Raw genomic sequence first — 23,195 nt, 5'->3', positions numbered from 1 at the left:
ATCAGCCTTTCAGGGGGGACAATGGAAGTGGCCACCCTATCCATGGCCTGAGCCATCATCTCGGATGATGCTGCCTGTTGGGTTGCCATACCGTAAATGGATTGCTCCCATGCGGTATTGCCAGGTGGCGTACGGCCACCACGTCGGCGGGCACCACACCTGTCTGGGGCAAGGCGAACTGCGCCTTGCTGTGCCGGCACTGCCTGAGGCTGCAGGACTGCATTCCCCCTCTGATCTGCTGGCCCAGGAACAGGATCAGATGTCGCGGAGTGTGACCCTGCATCCGTAACCACCAAAGGCGTAGCTGCCAACACTGACATCCCCATTGAGGGTTCTGACCCTGGTGCAGGTGGGTGGGACAGAACAGAATCCCTCCCTGGAACACTCACCTGCGACGGCACGTAGGTCTCATCCGAATCAACACCTGAGTACAGCTCGGGGGAGGTGCAGCCAGAGACACCCCTTGAGAGCACGACCTGCAGCAGTTGTGGGTTCTCACCCACCACCACACCACGTCCCTCACTGGTGGTTGGTCGGCCCTCGGACCCCTCCTGGGTCTGCACCATCTCCACAACCCCAGCAGTATCAGGTGCGTCTTCCCCTGTAAAGACATAAAAACAAAGAAATGGAAACAGGCATTAGCACCATGGCACACAATGAGGGCTGAGAAGCAAGAGAACCAGTACTTGATTGACACATGTCCCACATGACTAAAACCCTCCCATGCATGCACCCTCACTGCATATGAAGGGCAGGCAAATGGCACACACTGATGACACCAAGATGGAAGATGAACACATTTTCTGCATGCTGCCTGGCAGTGGCATCACACATTGGCCTGTGATTGCCAGGTGAAACACACATGCCATCACACAGATGGCATGTACCATTGCTATTGAGTGAAGATGGAGAGGAGGGCAGCACCTATGCATTCAGTCCAGTTCCCGCATGTAATAGCTTTTCTAATTCAAACAGGTCAGATTTTTCACCTGGAGCTGCCAGTCCGAAATTGGTCCAATTGCAAAGGGACATGTGTGAACAAATGATATCCAAGTAACAAAGTCACTCCACTTTACCATAGCCATGTCAGACATGTGACTAGAGGACTGCGAAATGCCTAGTAAAAGTGGTGGAATGCAAACAATCTGACTGAATGAACAGTGAAAAATAAGCAACAATGTTGTGGCAAGGTGACACTTCAAGGGCAACTGGCGTGCAGTTGGGCTAGATGTCTACTGTTGGCAGAAGGGATACTGCTATGGCCAAATGCAGTGCGCAGGATGTATTGCATGAAGCACATGGCTGACCCATACGACTCAGGCGCACACACTCTCACCTGGCACACAAACAGAAGCCCTCACACACACCATGCACATGGATGACACACACATGCATGTGCACTCACCGGACAATGCCTCGTAATCAGGCAGATCTCCCACGCCTTGGATCTGTTCCTCCGTGACGTAGGTCCCAGCGACTGACTCATGTGGAGTGAGTTCCATGTCTACTACTGGAGACCCACCTCCAGTCACTAGAGTTGCGGCATGACTTGAGGCCAGCTTACTCTTTGCCCTGCGCTTTAGGTCATTCCAGCGCTTATAGCAATCATTGGCTGTGCGCCTCACGATTCCAAGGGCACTTACGATGTCCGCAACGGTCTGCCAGTGTGCCTGGCGTTGTGCAGGTGTGGTCTTGGATCCTGCAACAATGACCATCTCGTTGTCATGTGCGGACACATACTCGACAAGTGCATTCAGTTCGTCATCCGTGAAGCTGGGCTTCCTCGACGGGCCGGACTGTGTAGCCGTGTCTGGGGCATCAGCCTGTGCCGGACGAGCACTCTTCCTCTTCCGCTTGGAAGGTGGTGGTGATCCTGAGTGTCCTGCGCCGCTCTGGACACTAGGGGCAGGAGCCCTGGTGGACTCTGTATCAGGAGTGTGGGATTGCACACTCAGCATGGGAGTTGGTGCAGGCATTGGCTCAAGTGTGATGGTGTCGGGGGGAATGTCAGCAGGATGGACTAGGACCGACACTGTCCTGGCTGGGTGTGTGAGGGCTGGGGTGGATGGAGCCGCAGCTGCCCCTGCAGCCTCTCCGCCCTGCCTACTTGGGGCAGCAGATGACCTTGCTGCCCCAGATGCATGTGGCATGGTGACATCAATGTGCACCAGCGCACGTGTCATAGGCCTGCTGACCTGGAAGTCAGCCATGGAGTCAGCCAGGTCTGGTGCCACAATGGGCTGGTCCAACAAGGGCTGAGCATGGATGGTGTCAGCCACATCAGCCTCAATGGGAGGGGGGGGGATTATGGGTGCCCTTGACTGGTCCTCCACACATGGGGGGACAGGCTCACCCTGCAAGTAACGACCACGTCCCCTACCGGATCTACCACGGCCACCACTTGTGGCTCTTCCACCTTTTGCCACCCTTACGGAATCCTCGCCTCCCAGCCATGGCACTGATGTAAATGTGCGTATGGGTTTGGTTGTAAACTATTGTCCTGGGCAATTGGGGGTCAAAGGGGTTGGGTACCAGATGGTAATTGTACCCTAGTGCTCTTGCAAGGCTGAATGTAACCCCTGGGGAAAGATGACGGGTCACGCTACGCACAGGAGCCCCAAAAAAGGGAGATGACGTGCACACAACCCCTCCTAGACCACGTGTGCAGAAAGAAAAACCTGCACTACGCTGTGGCACCCAGTAACACAACAATGAACGTATGCGTGTCACACGTAGCCTAGAATGACCTCTGAAGGGGTAGGCTACACACGGGGCAAGCACAGATGTTAGATACGTGCGTGACTCACCGTCTGCCAGGTAAAAGAGCGTGAAAAAGGAGCGCGTTTGGTTGGCAACACCCCCGCCAAAAGAAGATTTGTACGCTGTCTGAGGAGACAGGACAACAGTAGAAGGGAACACTGTTTGAGGGAACAGGCCCAGGTAAACCAGTAAAAGAGAAAAAAGAGAAAAAGCTGTCAGAGGTAACAGGGAATACGAACTTGAAACGCCGTGAAGTAAATCGCGTGTGAATTGACAAGAAGTACAGAATTCACCCACTCGCTCTCCACGAAAAGCACGTACAAGGAAATGGTGTTCTACACGTACCTTTTATACAGGCCCACACGTCCAGCGTCACTTACGCGGCGTGTACGCGCTAGGGCCATTTCCACCAATTACACGCTTTGTCACTTCTGCGTGTAGGGCCATTTCCACCAATTACACGCTTTGTCACTTCTGCGTGTAGGGCTATTTCCACCAATTACTCGCTTTGTCACTGCCACGTGTACACGCTAGGCCCATTCCCACCAATTACACGCGATGACACTCTGACGCGCTGTCCAATAACACGCGATGACACTCTGACGTGCAGTCTTTCCACGTGTGCTCTGTCATCACGTGCGGTGTGGGAAACACCTGTGCGGGTCACGTCACAGACGCGCTTACGCGCTGAGGGCCTTTGGTCCAATAGAATCGCGTATGTGTGCTGACGCGCTTACGCGCTAAGGGCCTTTCCTCGAATTTCACGCTGACGTGCAGACTTTTCACGTGCCAAATCACTCCGTATCAAGCTGGCCAAGCGTATGCACACGGAAGACCACGCTCCTGCCCAGAAGGCCGAACTACTGCCCCCCAGAGCCCCGAGCACGCTCCCACCTGCCATCTGCTGCTGCCTGACTGCCTGCTGCCCACGTGCACTGCCATTTGCTGCCTGCACATCAGCCAGGGGTGCTGTTGCTGTGACCACCCCTGCTGGAACCGAAGACTCCCGACTGGTATTCCATCGCTCCACAGCCCAGCCCCAGGACCCAGTTGCCCACCCACTCCTGCCTCTGGGGTTGTCATGTCGGGGCAAACACCATCTGTGACCACTGACAACCCCCGGCCAGAGAGGCAGAGGGGCACCAGCTTCAGTGCCACCGAAGTTGGTGTCCTGGTGGAGCAAGTCCTGGGGCAGTATGATGCCCTCTTCGGAAGTTCCCGCGCCGACAAGGAAGGACGGACTCGGATCTGGACTGACATCGTGACTGCCATCAACGCGGAGGGGGTGGTAGTCTGCGACTTCCAACATGTCAGGAAGCGCTGGGAGGACTTCAGGTCCAGGACCCTGAACAAGGTCCGGCGCCTCTTGAAGGCAGCGGATGCCAAGGGGCGCCGGGGCCACTTGTCGGAAGAACAGATGAGGGTCCTGGAACGCATATCCCCAGTGCTCCACGTCCAGGTCCTGGAGAAGCAGACCCGTCTGGAGTCGTGCGGTGAGTGTACATGCATCCTGATTGTGAGCAGTGCGTGTGGTGATTATTCGGTAGTGTGCAGGTTGCACATCTGTTTGTATGGGGTCGAGTATGGGTGGGGGTGTCCAGGGCCGTGGGGCTGACACATGCGAGGGCTGTAATGTGTGAGACATGGATGGTGCTTGTGTGTGTAGGCTTGCATGCCAAATGCAGTTGTGTGTGCACACATGTTTGGATGAATGTGTATTTAAGTAGACATGTCCGTGATGTCACGCATGTATGTTGTTTTCGGCTGCATGTATGAGCACTGTGTACATGTGCATGTGTGTGTATTTGACAAGGGTGCAACAGTGATGCAACATGGATGCATGTGACTGCGGTATGTGGAAGCCTGATTGGCAGATGTGACATGGATGCCCGTCTGAACAGTGCGACACTTGGCAGAGGTGTACACATGCATGCAAGTGTGGTGGTGTGTGTACATGTGTGGTGCACTTCCTGTGTTGCATGTGATGTCTGGGTCACCTTTGGCTGCTCATGCTGTTGTATGTGTATGGATGGTGGTGGCAGTTGTGATATGGCTGTGGTATGGCTCATGTGTGCGAGTTGCAATGAAATGTGTGTTGGGGATTGTGATGACATGTCTGAGGTTTGCCAATGCCACTCATGTGCAACTGTCATGTGTGTATGTGTCCATTGTACAGTGCCCTGATGCCTGTGTTTTGTTTCTCCCTGTATGCAGCGTCAACTGATGAAGAGGGCGGAGAAGGTGCTGTGGAGCACAGCGGTGGGGATCCCACCGCCAGCCGGAGACGCAAGGCCCGGCTCCCCTCCCGTGTTGTCATCTCGTCGGGGAGTGAGGAGTCCGGTGCCGCGTCCCAGGCCGCAGCTGCCGGGGGGAGGTCCAAGAGGCGGAGGTTGGAGTTGGACTCCTCGGCAGCACAAGGGGCAGCTGGGACCCCACAGGGCCCAACAGGGGAAGATGGCACAGAGTCATCCAGGTTGGTGGGGGGTTTGGCGGAGGAGGAGGCCGTGCAAGCACCAGAGACGGGGTCTGGAGGTGGGGATCCCACTGGTGCTAGTGGTGCAGCCCAAGACCAGGGACAGGAGGCAGCACAGGCCGCCGCGGAGGTGCCTGTGTGCAATCCTGTCCCCGATCCTGTCCCTGCATCATCTTGCACCAGCAGGGATGCCTACGTCCAGACCCGTTTTCAGGCAGGGGATGAGCTGACGTCAACTGGCCTTCCTCTGCCTGCGGACGTGGCTATCCAGGTCCGGGTTGAGCCTGTCCTGGCTGGTGTGGCGTTGCGTCAACGGGCCATGCGAGGTGACCTGCAGTCTTTTCATGGAGAGACTGCACGTCATCTCGAATGGCTCGTTGACCACGTCAGCCTGCTGGGAAAGGTCACCCAGACCGGATTCCTCCGTCTGATGGGGCTTGCTCCGACCGCCTCCTCAACTGGACCCCCTATGCGCCAGTTGTCCTCTGTGCCATCTTCCCACCCATCAGTCACCTGGGTGCCCTGTGGAGCTGCCTCTGACAGTGCGGCCAGGCTGGTGGAGGAGGCATCCCTGCCACAGTCGGGAGTCGGACGTCCAGCAGGGGTGGCCACATCAACAACTGCACCCCAGCCGGCGGAGGATGTGCAGGCAGCAGGAGGCAGTGCATGGGCAGAGGCAGAGCAGCAGCAGCAACATGGTGGGAGCCATGAAGGCTCGGGGCCTTCGACATCGGAGGGGCAGGCATCGGCCGGAGGGCAGAGGGCAGGAGGACCCAGGACAGAGAGTGTCTTTCCGTGTGGCAGCGGTTGGGCCAGGCCATAGGTGCGGAGCGGCGGCGGGCGGAAGAGGCGCGGCTCACAATGGTCAGGGCGGAGAACTCCATGCGGAGGGCCCTGAGGCGGGCCGAGTGCCTCGAGGCAATCCGCAGGGGGTTGGAGGAGGACACGGCGTCGTCCCTGCGGACCCTCGGGGCCATGGAACTGGACCGCCTCCGGGACATCGAACAGGAGTTCGATGATGCCCTGGCCCGGAACACCACGGAGTGAGCCGCTGGACTTGCCCGCCGCTTTTGTATATAGTTCTTTAGTTTTAGGTGTCCTTTGTTTTTTCTTATGATTTGGAGTCGACGGACACTGCTCCACTTTTTGTATATAGTTGCTTTTTAGTTAGGTCTTTTTTTTTAGGTTTCCTTTGTTCATTTGGGCTCATGGACCCTTTTGAGTTTTGTTCTTGATTTGATAGATTTTATTTTAAATTTGACTTTGGACGACATTTTTTTGGATTATGATTTGCAGTTCTTTATTTTCATACGGACATGCAGCTTGATTTTTTTTAATTCCCATTGTAGTTTGTTTCATTTCTTTAGCATTCTTTCTTTTTTCAATACAATTTTGTTTTCATACTTCACTGTGTGGTATCATCTCATTGGTTTCATGCATGTCATGTTGGGTGTTTTACCATTCAATTGCAAACATTGTGTGTGACGGACATGGGTTCATTAGCTTCATGAACATTGGGGGTGTGACATGTAATTTCCATTTCCATGTGGGTGAATGGGTTACTTGGTAGGGCTTTTTGGCTGTGGAGGCTGACCATAACGCACATGATTGGGGATTATGAGGACCTGGTCGAGGGTGCCCCTGCACTGCTGGGGGGTGGCGGTGGTGGGAGACATGAGGGGGGGCCTGGTGGGGGCTGCCCCTGCACTGCTGGGGGGTGGGGGTGGTGGGAGACATGAGTGGGGGCCTGGTGGGGGCTGCCCCTGCACTGCTGGGGGGTGGGGGTGGTGGGAGACATGAGTGGGGGCCTGGTGGAGGGTGCCCCTGAATGGTGGGGGGTGGGGGTGGTGGGAGACATGAGTGGGGGCCTGGTGGAGGGTGCCCCTGGATGGTGGGGGTGGGGGTGGTGGGAGACATGAGTGGGGGCCTGGTGGAGGGTGCCCCTGGTGGCTGGGGGGTGGGGGTGGTGGGAGACATGAGTGGGGGCCTGGTGGAGGGTGCCCCTGGATGGTGGGGGGTGGGGGTGGTGGGAGACATGAGTGGGGGCCTGGTGGAGGCTGCCCCTGCACTGCTGGGGGTGGGGGTGGTGGGAGACATGAGTGGGGGCCTGGTGGAGGGTGCCCCTGCATGCTGGGGGGTGGGGGTGCAGGGGGACATGAGTGGGGGCCTGGTGGTGCTGCCCCTGCACTGCTGGGGGGTGGGGGTGGTGGGAGACATGAGTGGGGGCCTGGTGGAGGGTGCCCCTGCACTGCTGGGGGGTGGGGGTGGTGGGAGACATGAGTGGGGGCCTGGTGGGGGCTGCCCCTGGTGGCTGGGGTGTGGGGGTGGTGGGAGACATGAGTGGGGGCCTGGTGGGGGCTGCCCCTGCACTGCTGGGGGGTGGGGGTGGTGGGAGACATGAGTGGGGGCCTGGTGGGGGCTGCCCCTGGTGGCTGGGTGGTGGGGGTGGTGGGAGACATGAGTGGGGGCCTGGTGGGGGCTGCCCCTGCACTGCTGGGTGGTGGGGGTGGTGGGAGACATGAGTGGGGGCCTGGTGGTGCTGCCCCTGCACTGCTGGGGGGTGGGGGTGGTGGGAGACATGAGTGGGGGCCTGGTGGAGGCTGCCCCTGCACTGCTGGGGGGTGGGGGTGGTGGGAGACATGCATTGTTGATCAGTAGTGGAAGGTGACATGTGGGTTGGCTGCGGGGCATGCCCATGGTGGATGGGCTGCCTGCGGGACATGAGCAGGGGTGCAGGGTAGTCCCCCGTGGTGTGGGCTGCCTGCAGGGGCCGTGGAGGTTGTCGAGCGTACACCTGGGAGGACCCACACGGCCAATTCACGTGTAGTACTCCCCAGAACCCCTGGAATTCACATACCCTGCTGGAATCTCATGTGGAACTTCCCGCGCACCCATGGAATACACGTACCCTGCTCGCACTGGGCCAATCGCGTGTGGAACTTCCCGCGCACCCCTGAAATACACGTACCCTGCTGATATCGCGTGTGGAACTTCCCGCGCACCCATGGAATACACGTACCCTGCTCGCACTGGGCCAATCGTGTGTGGAACTTCCCGCGCACCCCTGAAATACACGTACCCTGCTGAAATCGCGTGTGGAACTTCCCGCGTACCCCTGAAATACACGTACCCTGCTCGCACTGGTCCAATCGCGTGTGGAACTTCCCGCGCACCCCTGGAATACACGTACCCTGCTGAAATCGCGTGTGGAACTTCCCGCGCACCCCTGAAATACACGTACCCTGCTCGCACTGGGCCAATCGCGTGTGGAACTTCCCGCGCACCCCTGAGATACGCGTACCCTGCTGAAATCGCGTGTGGAACTTCCCGCGCACCCCTGAAATACACGTACCCTGCTCGCACTGGGCCAATCGCGTGTGGAACTTCCCGCGCACCCCTGAGATACACGTACCCTGCTGAAATCGCGTGTGGAACTTCCCGCGCACCCCTGAAATACACGTACCCTGCTCGCACTGTGCCAATCGCGTGTGGAACTTCCCGCGCACCCCTGAGATACACGTACCCTGCTGAAATCGCGTGTGGAACTTCCCGCGCACCCCTGAAATACACGTACCCTGCTCGCACTGGGCCAATCGCGTGTGGAACTTCACGCGCACCCCTGGAATACACGTACCCTGATGAATTTGCGTGTGGAACTTCCCGCGCACCCCTGAAATACACGTACCCTGCTCGCACTGGGCCAATCGCGTGTGGAACTTCCCGCGTACCCCTGGAATACACGTACCCTGATTAAATCACGTGTGGAACTTCCCGCGCACCCCTGAAATACACGTACCCTGCTCGCACTGGGCCAATCGCGTGTGGAACTTCCCGCGCACCCCTGTAATACACGTTCCCCGCTTGGCGTTTGCTGTTTGCCAGCCCGGTGAACTGGTCCAGGGTTAGCGCAGCCCTTTGCGATGATTTAGCGATTTTGATGGCTTTTCCTTGCGCGAGGGCGTTCTTGGGGGCGTTACTGGCGCTGCTGCAGGGTCGCTGCGATTCTCTGCGCCACGGCTGGTTTGGGAGCCTAAAATCCATGAATACGCTGTGCGCGGAAATGGGTTTTAGCGCACGTTCCTGGCGCACACAATCACACGCAGACACTCTGCGCCAGCCGCTTGCGACACTTTTCTGCGAAATTCTATGAATTACCCTCTTTGTATTTTCCTGTGATTCAATTGTTATGGGAATTATTATTTTTCAAACTTGAAAAATCCTACATCTTTTTGTGCACAGAATGTTGGCAAGTATGCAAATGTGATGTTCCTCTTTGGCAGGGGCTTTGGCACACTCTAATGAATGAATGAATTAATTAATTGAAAAACATGAGGGCAGCAGGCAAACTTTTGTTAAGAGATGGGAACAGATCCATAATAAATGCTCACTAGACCTCATTTATTGACCATCAAAGAGTTATCCAAATCTCTGTCCACAATCAATCAGGAGATTGAGGAGGTTACACAACAGTTATCAAAATTAAAAACAGGAGATCAACTGAAAACAATATTTGAGTATTTCATAAAAGATACTGACTAGAAGCAAGATTGAAATATTGAACCTATGGATTTCTTTTTATCTCCACCAATAACACCAGTAACTTTGAAGAAGAGGTTAACCTTTTCAAACTAATCAGAAAGATGGAACTCAAAGTATTTTTGATGGGCTTTCAGACACAGGAGATCAACAACCTAAATCAGGCTAGCTAGAGATGAAAAATTAAGTATGTTTCATCCCAGGATTAACCATCCTATCATAAATTTGTTTAACCTGAAGACTAAAAAAGAGCTAAAATGGTTGAAATACAGTAACATTAAGAAAATGAATATCAGGAGTCATGAACTCAAACTGATCAAGTAATTGTTACAGGACAGCACAGTAACATTGAAACCTGCAGACAAAGGTGGAGCACTGGTAATAATGGACATCCATTTTTCCAATGAAAGTTGCCTTAGACTCCTAGAAGATCAAGGACATACTTGGTCCTGGACAACGATCCTATCTCAGCCATTAAGGTTGTAATCAAAGAAACAGTTGACAAAGCCTATGATTCAGACTGAATATCGGAACAAACAAGTGACTTTCTCATCAAAAAATGTCCAATAACACTGGTATTTTATGCACTCCCCAAAGTCCACAAAAACCTCAATAACCCACCATTTTAACCAATAGTAGCCGGGACAGAGAGTATCTTTCACCCGCTAGCCATTTACTTAGATAAGGCTCTACAACCACTTGTACAACAGACCACTACTTACCTTAAAGATACAGCAAATTTTTTACGACTACTCAGTGAAATCAGGACAGTGGAAACAAACTTGATCTTGTTTACATTAGACGTCAACTGTCTATACACATCAATACCCCACCAAGAAGGAATAGAGGCTCTGGAATGGTTCCTGCTTAGACAAAATGAAACTCTCATACATAGGTATTTGCAATAGAATTGATTAGGATCATCCTATACAACAATTATTTCAGATTTATCGGCACATTCTACCTCCAAATATCAGGTACCTCCATGGGCTCCTCCGTAGCACCATCTTACGCAAACATCTTTATGTTTTGTTTTGAACACAATTTTGTATTGGAAAAAGAACCCTGGAAAAGTAAGATCATATTTTGGAAACGGTTCATCAACAACATTTTTGGTATTTGGCAAGGAACAACTGAAGAACTACAGGATTTTTTGGTATACTTCAACAATTGCCAGGAAAGCATCACATTCACACTGGAAATTGGGAAACCCAGCTTCCATTTTTTGGATGTACAAGTGGAAAGGAGCAATACAGAATTCATTACACACATTTACAGAAAGCCTACGAATGTAAATAGTGTCCTATATTTTGAAAGTTTTCATCCACTCCATCTTAAGGACAATCTACCATTTAGTCAATTTCTAGGTTTGAAAAAAATCTCATTGGATCCTATTCTATTAGAAACAGAACAAAAGATTATGAAAGAAAGATTCAAGAAAAGAGGATTCCCAGAAGAATTTATAGACAAAGCAATACACCAGACGGGCAAAATAACCAGGGAAAATCTCCTTAAAGAACGACCCAAGAAAGATACCACATAAATATTCAAGCCAAAGCTACCAAGTAAAGAGAGTAATCAACAAAAATTGGGATCTTATAAGATCAGACCCAAATCTAAACAGATTATTTCCAGAACCACCTATGTTGGCATATAAGAGGGGCACACATTTCAGAGATTGTCTTATAAGAGCAGAAAGATCAAAAAACACATCACAAAACACCCTGAAAAAACACAAGAAAGGGGCTTATCTGCCTCAATTGTCAACATTGCTCAAATCTGATTAAAGGTGACCATATAAGACATCCCAACAGTGGAAGGAAAATAATGCTGAGAGACCTTGCAACCTGCGAAAGTAAAAATATGATCTATGAACTGAAGTGCCCATGTGGCAAATACTATGTGGGGAGGACTGCACGCAAAGCTAGAGAACGATGGACAGAACATAAGTCAAATATAAGAACGGGGAACATAAAATCACCAGTGTCCAGACACTTCAAAGATAATGGACACAACATTTTGCAAATTACGATGTGTGATACTTGAAGTGATGCGAGCATCTGCAAGATGAGGAGACATGGCCAAAAGGTTGGCACAAAGAGAACTATATTGGATACACAAGTTGGAAGCAATGATCCCTTTGGGTTTAAATGAAGATTGTTACTTGCAACCATTCCTTTAGAAAATCCATAAGATTACTTAACACTGAACACATAAATAAATCAAGCAGGCCTCATAAATAATGGATGTATACATTCATTGAGGTAGGGTAAAAATCATGGTTGTCAACCAAGTCCAAGTAAAGTTCAGAATGGGACCCTCACATTACATACTGCAGAGTGTATGTCTCCTCTGAGAGACAGAAGAAAAATGATATCCTTTTATTAGAATAAGTCATTCATACTATTGCAGATTGTAAGTCTCCTTTGAGAGACAGAGAATAAATGAGAGTTAGGTCTACATAGCCTGACTGACAACGCTGTAAACCTATGTATTGTAGATTGTAAGTATCCATTGTAAGACAGAAAGTAAAAGAAAGATATGGCTACATAGCTTGATTGACAACAATGTAAATCTATGTATAATCCCACAACTACAACTGAACAAATATTCCACAAAACAAATGAAAGTATTTCTAGGTATACCGGTGAAAATTAGGTGAGAACAAGGCTAACGGTATCTTAGATTGTGGACCAATTGTTGGTAAACTATAGACAAAGTCAAAATATACCAAACAGAGAACAAGGTTTACCGCAGCTTAGATTGTGGACCATTTTTTGGTGAACATGACGCTTGAAACTACACCGTCCTATTTTTACTAACATTGTAGCATTTAAGGTATCCAATCCTCATTAGTTTTTGACCACACTAGCTTCAAACTTTCATTCTGCACTTTAAATATTTGTACATATAACTATACTATTCTGGACCAGAAATTGAATTCTCTAAACCCCGCAAGCGGACGTATTTTAGTTCAAAATGATGACATCATGACACATAAATATGTGATGACGTCACCCATATACTCCGTTCTAATGGACGGACGTCTATACTAACATCTTAGAGATTGGGGTAAAGATCATTTTGAGTCCTTTTTTTAATTCCCACAATTGAGTATGAACATGAACAGACCTTGCATTATGCTTTAACAGCATAGCCTTCAATCCTCACATTAACCCTTTGGCCATTGTCCAACCTTTTAAATATTGGGATTACAAACTATTACAGGATTCTTTAAACTGGACAGGAGAACAAATCATATTTACTCCCGCGAGCATACAAACCCTTGTTTACATTGGTGACATCATGACACGTGATGACATCACCAATAAGAGCCGCTTTAAAAGACAGACATTTTGTTACCATTACGAACCAAGGAACGGCAAGGAGAAGAACTCCTTCTTCCCTACAGCAGGAGAATTAGGTAAGTGAGAGCCCATTTAGATTTGGACCTAAATCCATGAGGAATAACACCCCCTTTAAATCATAGATTAGTGAATCTAAAAGCTTTACTTACGTTTAGAAACACGTATCATTTTTACCCAAGAAGTGAATACAGACTGGGATTTCCATTATCACTTTCTGAACTACCTTCCATCAGTAATTAATCTTGACTAAAAGATAAGGGGTAAGGAACCATCCTCACTTTCTTGGACATACCATTTTGGTCAATTAATGTTGGATCTTTTACAGGTGATTTAAAGGTTTGAATTTATAATCATCTAACAATTATAGAAGTCCTTTTTAGAAATTGCTATTGAGGGCCCTTTACCAATATTGAACTGGGTAGGATACCAAATTGACTATAATTCGATTGCTCCAACAATATACCTTTTTATAACTGGTTCAGCCTTAGTCATGTTCCCTCATTACCCTTTTCTTAAAACAGAACTTAGAAAATTGCACTTTCTCAGACAGTACAACAGAATGTTTACAGACAGTGAGATGGTGAAACTCCTTTAGTGTTCTTAACAAAGAGGTCAAATATTGATTAGTATATACCAACTACTTATTAAATTATGAGCATTTTATATGTAATAATGTTTATGTACCCTTCACATGGTTGCATAGAAGCTTTACCGTTTGAACGCATGTTATGTAAACTGAACAATAATTAATGTATTACTCTTTGAACACATTTATTCAATAGTAATGAATGTATTGATTATTCTTTAAAATTATTAATTGAATGCTTTTGAATTTTTTCTTTAGATGTGATTATAATATAGAAATATGCCCCTGAAGAAGAGATAATATCTCGAAACGCGTTGGCCTTTTCAAAAAATATTAAACTACGTATGAAGAAAAATGTAAGTAAACAAGGTTTTTTTTTAATATCAACCATCTGTGTTCTGTGCTGAGGAATGGGTGGCAGCTGCTCAGTGGAGTAACAGAGTAGAGCCCCTTACTCCGGTGAATAATAAAGCATGCTCAGGGTTCAAATGAACCCTACTCCACCTAAAATGCAGTGCCAGGGGTCAATAAAGATTCAGACGCCGACGCTTGAGAATCTGCAATGCCTTATGAATGATTGTATCCCATGTTCCCCTCCCATCTTGAAGCACTGTAAATCAGTCATTTTTTGTATCAGCACTTTATAAATAAACAATACCAATACCTCTTATGGACATATTTGGTTTGACGAGTGATCAAAACAGTAAATGTATTCCCTATTGCATTTTCTAAATTGGCCAAACCTCTCTGTGATTCTATGATCATTTGAATATCCGTCTCTGTGTATTCTTAGTTGAAATACTCATGTGGCTTGGTACCCCGGCAGGGGGCATTTTGTGACTTTTGTTTGATCGACTTTGTCTTGTGCACATTTCTGCATGTTACCCTAGTTCTCACCAAGCTGTGGCCTTTGTCATGTTAGTTTTTAAAACAATGGGTAGGAACATTATTTATTATATGTTTCATTTGTTAAACGTTTGGTAATCTGCTGCACTCTCTGCTCTCAACCAATCCCTGTTCGGATTTTCACATCATTCCTCATCTAGTTCTTAAGGGACCTAACGGTTGGCACCATCTCACCGTTCTCAGCCTTGTGACTGTTAAATTCTCATTTATTATTGTGACCTCAAATTGGAAACACGTTGCGCCTCATTTTGCATCTCCTTCCTTTCCCATGATGGAACTACATGACTTAATTGGGCGTTCTTCTTAGCACTTTGCTTTTGGGACCATGGGCAAATCTAAACTGTGCGTTTAAGTGGGTGTGGCCCTGAGTGGTCCTGCCTCTTATGAACATACTTGGTTTAACGAGGTATCAAAACAGTTAATGTATTCCGCTATATATTTTCTATATTAGTCAAACTTCTGCATGCCTCAAGGTCATTTGAATACCTGTCTCTTTATATTCTTGTTGAAAAACTGAAGTGGCTCGGTACCGCTCCTAGGTCGATGTTTTCCAACATGGGCCAGTGTGTGAATTTTGTCTGATTGGCTTTCTCTTGTGCACATCTCTGCACGTTACCTCATTCTCACTGAGCTGTGGCCTTCATCTTGTTAGTTTTTAAATCATTGGGTAGGAACATGATTTGTAATACGTTTCACTTGATCGTGGCTTGGGAACCTGCTGCACCATCAGCTCCTGACCAATCCCTGTGTGGCTTTTTGCATCTTCCCTCATGGGATCTGACCTTGTCCTTTGTCAAGTCTGGGACATGCCATAATGGGCTGTGTTTAACCACTGAATATGTTAATGCTTCTCTCTGGCCTAGTCTTCTAACTACTGTGAAGAACTGCTTCAAGAATGCATTTTCGACACCAAAATGGCACAACCTTCATCTGCTTCACGTTACCTTATGAATATGAATTTCTATATGTTGCCTATTAATTATTTAAACTGTCATCGAATACATTTGTCTGTCTATTATTTCCACTCTAAGGATGTGTCACGTGTCTCCTTTTATGGCTTATAAACGTACCCTATTTCTACTGTTCTGCTATATGTGAACTGTTACCTTTGCTACAGTGCAAAATTAGCGCTCCCACTGCTAAATACCTTTAAGTGTGTAATGTACATTTTGTCATTGAGTATTCCCGGAAACCCATCTATCCCTGTGTCTGATGCATGTGAGGCCTAGATATCATGCAAATTAACAAGGTGATTGGCCTTCTTTATGGTTCATGTTGCATGTTAAAAAAAAATCCTTACCTTGTATTTTCTTTCACGTTTGGCACGTTGAACTTGCATCCTAACATACTTTATTCCTGAGTGTAAAGTGCACTTACATCAAGGAAATGCAAACTTTTGTCTTAGATGTGACATGCTAAAAGGTGTAGCTCTAAAATATATGTCAATTTATCATAGATACAGGTTTGTACATTTCTGCCTATTCTTATCTGCAACAGAAGCAAAGTCAAGAAACCGTGTTAGGAATAAGTCAGGAACTAACAAATAAAATCACTGGAAGGAGCAACATGTCGAAAGTTGAACTTTTACCTAAACAAAAACTAAGAAAAATGCTGTTTTTTAAACTTAATAACTTAAGGGCGGCTTCTAGGTTGGCCCCAGAATGGAGAAATCAGAGTTTGCCAGAAGCGATAAATGTGATGTCATGACAGCAGCACAATTTAGGGTGACTGGGTAACAGTGAAGGGTAGAAAAGATTTTCACAAGCCCTGACACCAGATGTGTTTGGGTCTGCAATCACAGACTAATGAAGGTGGATCCACTCTAGTTGTGGAATGTACCCCATATAGGTTTTCTCTTTTGTCTTTAATTATATATGTCATATTTTGCCTTTACTTATATGTCATATTTACATGTTAAAATAACTTGTTTATTTGGAATTACATTAAACATATATTTTGCTATAATTGAATATCTGATCTCTTCTGATTACAGTTAAATAGTGGATCATGTGTCCAGATATTTAATTGTAGTACATCAAAACGTTGTGAATATACATACTGCTGTATTCCCCTTCACTTATTATACAAATCAATTTTTATGAGAGATATGTTTCCATAAGAAAGCGCAACTTTGATCATTAATTGGCATATCACTGTTGATTTCTTTCATCATCTTGAATACGTGCTCTATTAATGCCAACCCACATAAGGGTCCAAGTTATAGACAGTCAGCATATGTAAACGTGGCACTACTTGAAATCTATGAGATTATAAAGGACCAATAAATTGAAAGTGATGTTCAAAATCACTTTCAATCTAACATAGCACCTTACATCTGCTTAAACCTATTATACCTTTATAGAGAAAAGCGATCAAATCTGTACATACACTGACAGGAATCTATCAAAGTTTTGGTCTCCACATTTGGTTGATTTAGAATGGCTTCATTCCATGCAATTGTTCACAGCATGTGATGCATTGTAGTTAAACATTGTTGGCATTGAATAACTTTATTGTGCAAAACAAGTGTTGGCTTAAATTGGTACACAAAAGGAGAATACTGTCATAATCTAAATGTCTTCAATAAACACAATAAATGAAGATAAACACATTAAGATGACTGTTTTTTGTGTTACAATTCTGAAACATTTCTGAGCTGATTATGAAGTTTTCCCAAGACAATAAGGCAGCACAAAAGCTCTGGGCAACTTTTATTAAGCATCTATTTATGAGAACAGGCAGGAAGTTCCCTGTGATCACTTGAAATATTGCATCTACATGTCTGGCACCTGGAAATAGTGCTGGACACCGCAACTAATCTCTAAAATGACAGCAGACATTTATCAGACCATTGGTCTGCAATCTCTTTATCAATCAAGCAATTATTGAGCACAGACTCACGCCACATGGAAATAATGACTATTGGTGGTGGAGCCGTGAATCCCTGATTTCCTGGGACTAATGATTGATACTTTCTGTATTATGTGAGCAGATGTGTTGACAAAACACTACCACTTTAAGAGACAAACTCTGTGATTAAGGAAAGTTATGTACCAGAGGAAGTAAGTTCCTAGAGCACCAGTAGCACACACCTGCAGATACATCACAGACGTTTTACATTTTCCTATGTCACTCGCTTGATGGGCCACTTAGACATCAGGGGTACCTCAGATTGTCCTCTGTTACTCACTCACTGGGCACACTCAGTCACCGGAGGGACACCAACATTTCCTACAGCACTTATACAGTTGGCCTGCATGGATATCGAAGCAACGCCAGACTTTCCTGTCATGTTTGTGCAGCATGATCATTTCACAGTTTGATGACACTATTGTTTCCCAGCATCAATAAGTGATAAATCACAAGCTGGGAAATAGTGCCACACTTAAAAGTGCTTTCACCCTGCCTACCTTCATGTAAAATACCAGTGGAGCGAGCATACCCTCACCTTACCCTTTCTAATCTAGGAGGAAACCATGGCCAGCCGGAGACAGGATGCAAAATGTTAAGTCAGACTTTTAAAAGCTTGCCCAAGCCCCAAAATCATAAAGCATACACAGGTGAAACGATTATGCATATCCATTCAGAGCCCCACACTCAGTAACATCCACAAATGCAGACCCTTACTGCTAACCAAACCCCATGATAGGGTCACACGGCTCTATAAGCTTAGCATATCAATCAGGCAGTGTGGGTGTTTGGAGTAGGATCAGGTAGCAGGACTTTGTATTCAATTTAAGAATGAGGAAAGAATTTCGAGAGAGACTCAAGCTTTGAGAGATCTGAAGTGAGAGGGGCCAGAGGTCAGGGTGCGGGGTGGAGATACCAGGAGAAGGATTTTCATAGTTTTCTGGAAGAGGTTTGTATCAAAGATCAGTCAAAGGTTGGATGGAATACCTGGAGGAGGTTGGTTCAAGAGATAAGGAGGAGGTTTTTTGGTGCCAGATATAGGATGTTGGTTAGAGACATGAGGAGGAAGTTGCAGGGGAAGACATGGATGCTAACAAGGACATAGCTGGAACAATCATGACTGTACAAAATGTCATATTTGGGCCAGAGCTGGGGTAGTGGCAAGGGTCCCAATCTGAAGGGAGCAATCCCATGGTTGGAGAAAGAACAAACATGTGGTGTGGCTTCAAGGAGGGGTGGGACGAGATCAGGAGTAGAGAGGTGGTGAAGAGGTAAGTCAGGCACCCAGGAGAGGGATGTGGGGAATCCCTCTTAAAAGTTACCTGTGAAAACTGAGGAAGGAAAACTCAGTAAGCTCTTTACTTATGTTGAAGAGAATATCTACTGGTGCCTAGATCTCCTAGTAGAGACCCAATGACATTTGATTTGGCTAAGATTAAACAGAACAGACCACATCACTCCAGCTCTGAAAAGCCTACACTGGCTACCAGTAAAATAATGTGTTAAATTCAAAGCGTTCTTCATCGTCCACAAAGCCCTACTCAGACAAGGAGCAAAATTCCTCCAAGGCAAGTTCAACCACTGCCAGCCAAGATGGGACCTATGATCACGCGACGACCTACAAATGGAGACAAAACAAAATGAAAAAAGGAAATTTGGAGAAACTGTGTTCTCACGTCTAATCACCATCCTTTGGAACACCATGCCAAAAGAAATTAGAACCACTGAAGTCCACATCACCTTCAGGGAATTACTGAAAACCTGGTTATTCAATAGACAATGACAACCACAACGGGACATCGGCAGCAATAACTCAGAAAACCAGAACACAGCACTACCCCCACCTCCGGCTCACCCCCCCCAACCATGCCCAAAAACTACAGTGATCAATGAAGAAAAGGTCACCCAACCAACAGACAGATGAAGGGAAAACACCCCCACGCAATGAACCTGCACAGCCATAACTAGGACTGCCGGGCTAAGTACCTCCCCCTCTGTCTTTATAATTCCTGCTGCGCACCCTTTAGATAACTGACTGAACAGCAGGTCCACACCCAGCGGCCATGACTAACTTGGACGAGTAACCAGGAACACACTAGGTACAACCGCCCACCATCAGGCATAACCCACAGGAAAGTCAGCCCCCTAACCTAGAGAGGAGGCAAGATGGGCCAACAAACCCCAACCAAGAACTTTGAGAGATTCCATTAAACAGTGACCAAAGACTCACACCATAGGCTTCAGCAAAACCGACTGACTTACTAACCCACCTCCCCTTCCTGCTCCTCCAACATCACCAACACCACTACACATGACTATGGGCTAGGCACACTACACATAAACACACCAACAGTTGACCTAAAGCTCATACCCTACCATCTCTCTGAGATTCTGGAAGCAAACCTAGAGGTAACTACCCGGCACATAGTCCCTGAACCCATCAATACTTCACAAAAACACACCAACACAATAGATATCCATACACCTAATAGCCATCAGTGATTCTGGACCTCTTATGGATACAGCTAACCAGTGCGCACAACCACAAACCACCCAACATCACACAACACACACACCAACACAAACACTAGCACACATCCGAGGCACTGAGTCCTACCCATACGGTTACAATGCACAGGGCCTCCAGAACCAACTTCAACCAGCAAAACAACGCTCACTGATGCCAGTTCCTCCTGGTTCTGAACCTATTCTATCATCCTATCCCCTCGAGCATGCCCAGCCCTCATCTCTTGCAGAGCCAAGTGAGTGTCTGGAGACTGCCCTTGGGTGGTAGCGGTGAGCGGTGCAAATCAATGCAGGAATTTCAAGGTGTATCAGAGGCCGCTGTATCCCACCAACAAACAATAATAAACAAGGAAAAGCAAAAGATATTACCATTGAGATTGTGAGTGATGGGGAAAGTACAATGAACCTTGTGAGTTTTACTAAGGACACCATTACTCTGTTGGAACTGTTAATAAGAGACTATCATCAAACATTATATTTTTAGTTTGACCCAGGTGAGAATCTCTGTCTGTTAAGTAAACATGTTTCTTTAACCTAAGAATTGTGTTCTGGCTTTGTATTACCCCACTTGGGTATATGACGGTAATTCCAAGATTCCAGCAAGGACCAGAGACCAGTGAAGAGAAGGGCTATTACCAGTCCATTCGGTGTGATAGACCAACCCTAGGGGTAAACCAATGCCTTCCAGAACCTGAGAAGCAGTATTGCTAGCCAGGTGTGGGATATATCCAGAGCCTGACATGTGCCATAGAACCTGAGGTATACTGGGTCTAGTGAACCTGAGGTAGACTGGGTCTAGTTATGGTTTCAAATCTACCACTGCCATCCTTGGTTGGCAGGTGAGAATCATTGTAGCCTGGAAACTGGCAAATATGTGCAATGTCTATATGTAAGGAGCCTAGGAATATGCCCCAAGGCCAAAGGGTAGCAATATCTGTGCCTCAAGTTACAAAGGGACCATGCAAGAAAGAAGTAACCTTGGTGCCTGGAATACCCAGCAAATTTGAGTGAACTGAGGAAGACCAACTGAGCTTTACAATCATGAAATATGTTGGATTAGAGTAGTGGTCTGGACTCGAGCCTGGTCCCTAGGTCCTATCTGTATAGATGTGTGTGCTTGTTAGGATAACCCACCTTCCTGACATTGTTTGCTCAAGGTGTCCCTTGAAACATAATTTCAAGAAACCAGTGCGATCCCATCCTGTGGACTGCACATAAATTACAACCAAGCAGGTCATCCTCTTTTGTTACATCCATTCTACTCCCATAGCCATTCATCAAGCATTTACAGAGATGGAAACACAAGTGTGGAACTTCCTTCCATCTGTTCTGTGTTTTCCGTTGCTTGCGCACGGCACAATTCGTCTATTGTGTTTCATCTGCCTTAGCCTCCCAACCTCCTGCCTATCACTCAAAACACACCCATCCCAGTACTTGCCCCAGTCTCCTAGTACTGTAAAGCAGTTAGTCCACTGTTGGTGCCCTATTACTCACATATTAATAACATGTTTTCTGTTAACCGCAATGTCATATTATGTCTCTGCTTTGGAAAGTGACAGTGCTCTGCTTTGCTTCTGGTGCAATAATCACAACACTCATTTCAATCTCTTTTTCTTTCCAGGAATGTTCTTCCTTCTAGATTGATGCAAACAAGCAACTAGACACAAGTGATTGAGTTTATTCTCTTAGGACTTGCAGATGACCCTGTGTTGCAGGTTCCACTTTTCATGTTCTTTCTTTCTGTCTATGTCATCACTTTGATGGGCAACATCGGGATCATGGTGTTGATCAGCGTCACTCCGCGACTTCACACGCCCATGTACTTCCTGTTATGGAATTTGTCCTTTGTAGACACCTGTTTTTCCTCAATGACTGTGCCCAACATGTTGATCAACCTATTATCAGAGAGGAAGACAATTTCATTTTCAAGTTGTGCAGCACAAATGTTTATATACTTTACCATGGGAAGCGCAGAGGTATTCCTTTTGACAGTTATGGCTTATGACCGTTATACTGCTATCTGTAATCCATTGCTTTATTCAGTGATCATGAACAACAAAACCTGCATTTACCTTCTTGTTTTTATATATTCAATAGCCATTCTGAATGCGCTCACACATGCCATTTTCACTTTTACTTTGTCTTTTTGCGGGTCAAATATGATCACTCATTTTTGCTGTGACGAGCCTCCAATCCTGAAGTTCTCATGTTCTGACACTACCCTGAATGAGGTACTTCTCACTTCAGTGGCCTCATTTTATTAAGTCTCATCATTATCCTTGTATCCTATTCTTTCATTATATCTGGCATTTTAATGATTAGTTCCACTGATGGGCGATGGAGGGCCTTCAGTACTTGTTCCTCACACTTTATCTGCATCACCTTATTTTTCGGCACTCTTGTCTTCATGTACAACAAACCCACCTCAAGTCATTCAATGACGCAGGACAGAGTGGCATCTGTGTTTTATGCAGTTGTCATTCCCATGTTGAACCCTATAATTTATAGCCTAAGAAACCAAGAAGTAAAAGGGGTGCTTACAAAGGTCTGAGCCAAAAAACATCCTATGCCGAATTCTGCATTGCCATGACATTTTTTGTTTTTTTTCCAGGAATACATAGTTTTTGCAACTGATTTTGAAGCTGCATTTGCACATTTTCCAAGTAGATATTGACAGTTTTGTCTAGATATTTATTCAACATATTTTCAATATGGAAGTGGAGCAAATACGGTTTCTGGCTTTCTATGGAACTATTGGATCAAAGCTACTTAATTATACATGTCTATGGGCTTCATTCTGAGTTGGGCGGTAAGGGTTAATGGGCAATGGTAAGGAGACCGGTGCCGGTAAACCCTTACCGCACAATTCCGAGTTCCCTTAGCGGGACCCGCAAAGGACGTGTGGTCTGACCAAACGTCCTTTGCAGGTCCCGATAAGGGACCAGGGCGCTAATAACGGGCCCGCTATTTGCGGGCCCGTAACTAGCGTCTTCCCCATTCCCATTTGAGCCCTATGCGGGCTCAAATGGGAATGGGGAATGGTTGGCTGAACAAGGACTTACCGGGTCCTCCAAGGTTGGAATGACCCAGTAAGTCCCCATTCAACCAGACCGGACCCGGGTTTGGAGGC

At 47.0% G+C, this 23,195-nt stretch overlaps 1 pseudogene; it reads left to right on the top strand.

Moving 5' to 3' along the window:
- LOC138514561 (olfactory receptor 8U9-like) overlaps window positions 1–22,616 on the top strand; it is a 34,110-nt pseudogene extending 11,494 nt beyond the window's left edge.
- The last annotated feature ends 579 nt before the right edge of the window (window positions 22,617–23,195 follow it).

The sequence above is a fragment of the Ambystoma mexicanum genome, chromosome 12, assembly GCF_040938575.1.
Source record: "Ambystoma mexicanum isolate Mex_15411 chromosome 12, UKY_AmexF1_1, whole genome shotgun sequence".
Lineage (NCBI taxonomy): Eukaryota > Metazoa > Chordata > Amphibia > Caudata > Ambystomatidae > Ambystoma > Ambystoma mexicanum.
This window is presented reverse-complemented; position numbering and strand designations above follow the sequence as displayed.